Source organism: Acomys minous (genome assembly GCF_964271855.1).
Source record: "Acomys minous genome assembly, chromosome: 2".
Taxonomy (NCBI): domain Eukaryota; kingdom Metazoa; phylum Chordata; class Mammalia; order Rodentia; family Muridae; genus Acomys; species Acomys minous.
In genome coordinates, this window is record NC_140484.1 from 99,233,824 (window position 1) to 99,240,623 (window position 6,800).

The 6,800-nt window shown below is 44.2% G+C and overlaps 1 pseudogene across 1 annotated transcript; it reads right to left on the minus strand.

Annotated features, from left to right (window-relative positions):
- Positions 1–2,619: 2,619 nt before the first annotated feature.
- Positions 2,620–3,415, minus strand: LOC311578207 (homeobox protein TGIF2-like; annotated as a pseudogene). Its single transcript has 2 exons — positions 3,400–3,415; positions 2,620–3,266 (listed from the first exon to the last, which is right to left on the minus strand). The product of its transcript is annotated as a homeobox protein TGIF2-like (transcript).
- Positions 3,416–6,800: the final 3,385 nt, after the last annotated feature.

Genomic DNA, 6,800 nt, shown 5'->3' on the forward strand with positions numbered 1-6,800 from the left:
ACTAAGTAACAGTTCTCCTCACAACAGTCCTCATCCCAATATACCCCCACCCCCGACTGTAGCCATCCTGCAGAAATCATGGGATCTCATGGGCAGTTAGGGTAGAAGTGGGCAAATTTAAAGTAGATGCCATGTTTATCCATCCCCAGCAGTGCCTTAAGGGGATGAGGCTATGAGATCCCCTGAAATACAGGAAGAAGTCAGCAGGAGCAGGAGAAAGAGCCTAGGAAAGCAATCTCCTACAGAGAGCAAAGCTCTCATTCCCAAGGAATGGAGCAAAGCCACTCAGGAGAGGTGGGAAAACCTGGTAAGTGTCAGAGGCTCCCTAGAAAGGCCAGATTGGTCTTCTGCCTTCTTCTGGGACGGGCACTCCACGTCAGTCAACACCCAGGAGCCCCTTCTGTGTTTACCAGGACTTCAGGAAATTACAGTCAGGGCTCCTCACATCTTCTGGTTATTCAGATCACAAATATTTTGGTTAATAAAACCCTAGGATTAGTGTTTCTTAGGATATATAAAAATGGGGTATACTGCTGCCAAAAACTAACAAAACAGCAAAGTAAAAAGGGGGAGGGACATCCTATTGGGACTCTAAATGAGAGAAGCATGGGAGAATAGCAAAGTTCAAGGATCCAGAGGGTCCTAGAAACCTACTAGAAGAACATTATGATAGGCAGATTTGGGCCCAGGGGTCCCGCTCAAACTAAGGCACCAGCCAAGGACAATACAGGCCGTAAACTTCAAACCCCTACCCAGATCTAGCCAATGGACAGGACATTCTCCACAGTTGAGTGGAGAGTGGGGTATGACTTTCACACGAACTCTGGTGCCCCATATTTGACCACATCCCCTGGATGAGGAGACCTGGTGGCACTCAGAGGAAGGATAGCCGGCTACCAAGAAGAGAGGAGGAGAATAAGGGGAAAATGGGAGGGAGGGAAGAATGGGAGGATACAAAGGATGGGATAACCATTGAGATGTAACGAGAATAAATTAAATAAATAAATAAATAAATAAATAAATAAATAGGGGAGAGGAGAGATTAACACCTTGTGTGATCTGTTTCCCTGGGAAATTTGGGCAAGCCCTTGCATTTCCAACTTGAAGGGAGGTGGAACAGACACAGCTCCTAGGCTTGGGCTAGTCTGTAGCCACACACTAGCAGCCCCTTTCCTCCAGGAAGGTTCCTTCCAGATACCTTTGTGAACAAGTGGTATGTCTGATGGGCCTCCTGGCCAGCAGATGGCTCTCTTTTCCCCAAGTAAGAGATGCTGGTGCGAAGCTCCCAAATAAATCTGAAACAAGCTATAAGGGATGCATGTGCGCGTGTGTGTGCCCAAAACAGAGAGGAAAACAAAAGTTGCTTCAGTCTAGCTTAATCACCACCCACCCTAAAACAAACCAAAAAAGACAAAAACATCTCTGCTTTTATCATCCGTCTCTGCTGTGTCTAAACGCTGTGTGGTTTGGTTGGACATTGCTGTGGCTTTATCACCTCAGTGTTTGGTGCAAATAATCCAACACCTGTGGGCATCTTCCTTCTTTTGTGATAGGGTAAACCAAACCAACACTCAACCAACCACTTCAGTCGCACTTCAGCATTATTGCAGAGGCTGCTGGTCCCTCGTACAATCATCCCAGCACAGTGTTAGGTCACCCCATTTGTCAAGCTCCACCACTAAGGTGCTCTCTCCCGCCACCTGTGCTTCCGGGCTACCTACTGCCACAACACAAAGCACAGCAAAAGGAAAATAAACAATTTAGCAAAAATCTAAACAATCGATTGGAGTCAGTTCTGTGCCAGCTGCTGGGCCTCTTCTTTTGTCCTTTGAATAAGTTGGAACATGCACACCTGGCTCCATCAAAAGAGGCTTAGGGGCAGCTTGGACCCAGCTCAAGTCGGAACTCGGCAGGTTTCCTGAGCCTGCCTAGGAAAGCATGCTGGGATCCAGGTGTCTTAGGGCTCTCTGAAGAAGCAACAGCAGCACGACCTCCAACACACCTGCCTCTGGTGCCTTGGTCTCCTCATAGAGGAAGCTTGAAGGAATGGCAGTCAGAAGAGCACAGGCCCCATAACAATGCAGTCCAGTGACAGCAGCTGCTGTCGCTCTGCTGAGGACCTCTGGACAGAGATGATCCTGATGCTTGGCAGTGATCTATAGATAACCCTCAATGTGAAAGAGAAGCGAACCAGTATGGGAACCAGGCCCTACTGGGCTGCCTGCCTCGTGTCCTGTTTTTAGCAGCTTCCATGTCTGTGTTTACGTTGGTTAGCTAGTCATGTTTACTGCTCTGAGAACACACCCCTCCCCTCCTTGGGACTTTCCCTCCAATGCGCAATCACCTCTTGAGGGATTTCACCTGCAAGTGGCATTTCTGTTTTGCTGCCTATAAAGAGGCTCTTTGGACACTGAATAAAAGCTGCCGCTGCTGCTGCTCTCTTAGCACGAAGGACCGTGTGTGTGTGTGTGTGTGTGTGTGTGTGTGTGTGTGTGTGTGTGTGTGTGTGTGTTAAATCCGCAGTCCCTCGCTCTTGACTCGGTACTGCGGTGGTGTGGGTGCCACAAACAGGAATCTAGGACAACTGGCTTGAACCTCAAGCTGCCCGGTTGCAGGTGCCTACTTCACATTTTCTGGGACTAGAGGGAAGGAAATGTGTAGCAATGGGGGTGTGGGATGCTGTTGCTTCTGAAGCTCCAGCTCAGTCTTCCTTATTCTCCTCTGGGGGTGTGGGTGGTGACGTAGGGAAGAGTCTACTTGTGGGGCTTCCAGTCTCTGCTCTAGTCAGCAGGGTGAGTGTGCTACCAGGGGTCACCAGGGCCGTGGGGGATTCCAGCTCCACTTGTGGGAAAGGGGCTGCTGGCTTCTCACCTTGGCCTGAATGGAGCGGCATGGAACACACAGACAAGGAGAGCAAGTTGGTGAGGGCTGGTACAAACACAGCCAGCAGGGAGGGGCTGCTGCCTCTGGGGAGAGCCACGTCTGAGGCCTTACCCCCACTATGGGAGATGGTGAGTTGATTAGGGTCTTTGTCATCCTTCCTAAGCATGTTATATAGAAGGCAATGCCTGGTATTGATGAGCCAGTTACATATCTGCAGCACTGAGAGAGGTTAGTCTATCCTGAGAGACTCAACTTCTCCTGCTCTGAGGGGTAGGAGTTGTAGCGGTGCAGATACAGATAGTCCAGGAGGATCTTTACGGACTCCTTGGGCAGGCTCCCAGTGTATTTCTTACTGGCCAGTAACAAGAGACCTACATCTTCACCTAGAAGATGTCTGCCATGGTGCCTAGGAGCTAGGTTGGGGCTCTAGCGAGCCTTTCCCTGAGATTTTCTGGCCCACGTGGCCTGGGTGGAGTACAAGATAGCCCATGGAGGGTGGGGAGAAGTGCAGCATACCTGCTGGGTCTGACATCCGCCTGACAGCTCGCGGCTGGAAAGCACCTCCCTGTCTTTCTTTCTTTTTTTTAAAATTTTATATTACAATTTTTATTAAATATTTGTACATATAAATATTATTACACATATGTATATATAATATTTATATATGATAAATTATTATAAATTATCTATAGCAAGAATAACTACAAAAAAATCAGGAATTAGATAGATAGATAGATAGACAGATAGATAGATAGATGCACACATATATATGTTACATTCATAATTACACTTCTCAGTGACTTTGTTTAATTGTGTTAACAAATAATATCTCAATGAAATAACATTGTAGGAGCTGAGGAGGTACAGTTAAAGGGCTTGCCACAAAAGCAGTTAGTGGGAGGACTAGGGTTGATATCCAAGGTCTCATATAATATCAGGTATATGTGGTATCCCACCTATAATTCTAGCTCTCAAATGGTTAAGACAGGGGCTCTTCAAAGAAAACTACTTTCTTGACTAGTCATATTTGTGAGTCTTGGATCAATTGAGAATCTGTCTCAATGAAAAACATGTAAGTAAACATGGAAGATTCCCTTCATCAACCTCAAGTCCCCAAGTTCATTCTCATATATGTAAACATGTACCCACATACATACCCATGTGTCCTGTACACATGAGAACATGAATGCATGCAGATATGCATATCACACATATATGTTAAAAAATCTACTGACTTTGCAAAAAAAATATCTAAACCTACTACTGTAGAAATTTCCTAAAATATACCTATTATGATATAGAAAAAGAGGCAAATTGTATGATGATACACATCTGTAACCCCAGCACTCAGGATGCAGAGATAGGCAGATCACTGTGAGTTCAAGGGCAGCCAGAGCTACAAATCAAGTCCAGGACAGCCAAGGCTACACAGAGAAACCCTGTCTCAAAGAAAAAAGTCAAAGTGAAGCTATCCTAAAACAGGGCAACAATAAGATCAAAAATTCAAGTGACAGCACATGTTGGCAAGGATGTGGACAAAGGAGAACATTCCTCCATTGCTGTTGGGAGTGCAAATTTGTAAAACCACTTTGGAAATCAATCTGGTGACTTCTCAGAAAATTGGAAATAGTGCTACCTCAGGACCCAGCTAAAGCAGTCCTTGGCATATACCTGAAAGATGCTTCACCATACAAGAACATTTGCTCAACTATGTTCATAGTTGCTTTATTTGTAATAGACAGAATCTGGAAACAACCTAAATGTCCCTCAACTAAAGAATGGATAAAGAAACTGGTACATTTACCCAATGGAATATGACTTGGCTATTAAAAACAAGGAAATCATGAAATTTCCAGGCAAATGGATGGAACTGGAAATGAGCATTCTGAGCAAGGTGACCCAGACCTAGAAAGACATGCATGGTATATACTCACTTGTAAGCTGATATTAGCCAAATAATATAGGATAAACACACAACAATACACAGACCTAAAGAAACTAAATATCAAGGAGGACCCTATGCAAAATGCTCAATTCTCATTCAGAAGGACAAATAGAATAGACACCAGAACTGGACAGGAGCCTCCCATAGAGGTCCTTTGAAAGCCTCCACCCAGCAGTAGATCCAAGCAGATGCTGAGACACAGAGCCAACGTTGAGGTGGAATGCAGGGAGTCTTATGGAAGAATTGGGGAACAGAAGGTCCTAGAAGTGTCAGGAGCTCTACAAGGAGACCAATGGAGCCAAAAAAAAAAATCTCATTAGAAGATGAGGGGGGAGCAGTGCTGCAGAGACTGATTCACCAACCAAGGATCAAGCATGGTGAGGACCTAGATCCTCTGCTCAGATGCAGAAGATAGGTAGCACAGTCTCCTCGTGGATACCCTAACATGGAGAGTAGGGACTACTTCTGACATGAACTCTGGCCCCCACGGGTTGATCACTTCCCCCTTGCAAGGTGGCCTTGCCAGGGGACAGAGGAAAAGGATACCAGCAGTCCAGATGAGACTTGACAGGCTGAGGTCAGATGTTAGGGGAGGAGGACTCCCCGTTCTGAGGACTAGCGGTGGAGGAGGGTATGAGGGAAGGAGGGTGGGATTGGGAGGTGATGAGGGAAGGGGCTACAATTGGGATGTAAAGTGAACAAAATTTTTTTAATTAAATCTAAGGAAAAATAAATAAAATCTCCAAAATTCAAATGAAAGAATGAATGAATGAAATTAAATGAAATGAAAAGAAAAGTGAGTCAGCATCTTATCCACTGGGCTTCTGAGGCTCCTACAAGAAGACCTGTTGATTCTCCAGTCCCTCTACAGCTTTCTGTTCCTTTTGTCTTGACGTAAACAGTTTCTATTACACCTCACTTTTCTCCTTCCAATCTCTCACAATTTTTAAAATTTCACTGAGTTTTGCTTCTGCCTTATAACATTTTCTCTGGGTTCTGTGAACTCGTGTTTCTAATTGCACCAATTGGATAGGCTCTTACTTCTCCTGTATGAGAAAAAGAAATCCTTGTCTCTGCCCTGCCCTTCCACTTCTAGTTTCTGAAGCTAAAACACAGCTTTTATATTTACCATGCTTGAAAAAAAATCTCTCTCCTGTGCCTTAAGCTGAAGTCTCCTGTGTTTCCTCTTGTTAATGTAAATTAAAGTCCAGGGCTGAAGAATCACTGAGCGGACAAAGCCAGTGAGTCTGCAGAGGTTATTGTAAAAAGATCACAGGATTTGCAAATAAGGAAAGTTGAACTTGAGCTGTTTCTTGTGAATTCACACATAAAAGAAAAGAGAGCTTAAGGTTATCCGTGAAAATGAGCCAAATGAAATTCCCAACAAGATAGACCCAATAAGCAACTGTACCGCTGTACCCAACAGAATGCTGTCATCCCTCTGGAACCCTTCTTGATGGCCTCCTGCTAAAGCCTTATTCAACAAAGCTCTTTGTCCTTTTCTGATTTAAAACCATATTATGAATTATAGTTTGTTCAAATACATTCTCTAAATGTTACTATGACTCAGTTCAATTTAGTACTGTCTAGTCCCTGGCTGAAATTAAAGATGTGACATCCACTGTATTCAGATGGTATGAATGGCTGTCTCTGTAAACACAAGTGTAGCAAACTCACATGCATGGGGAAGTAACTAGGATCCTCAAATGGATAAATGGAGCTAAGAGTTACATGTTAAAATTTAAATCAAATGAAGTATCAGGAAATGGTATTCTAGTGTTTTAAAGCATGCATTAGCAAATATTTTCTACAAAGGATCAAGTAATGAATGTTTAAGATTTCAGGCCATAGGCTCTCTGTTGCAGCTGCATCAAACTAAAACTGATTTATAAAGCAAATAGCCAACCTCTAATATAAAGCACTGAGTCATCACTTTAGTAGGCACCAAAACCACTTGAAGATCTTACTGAAT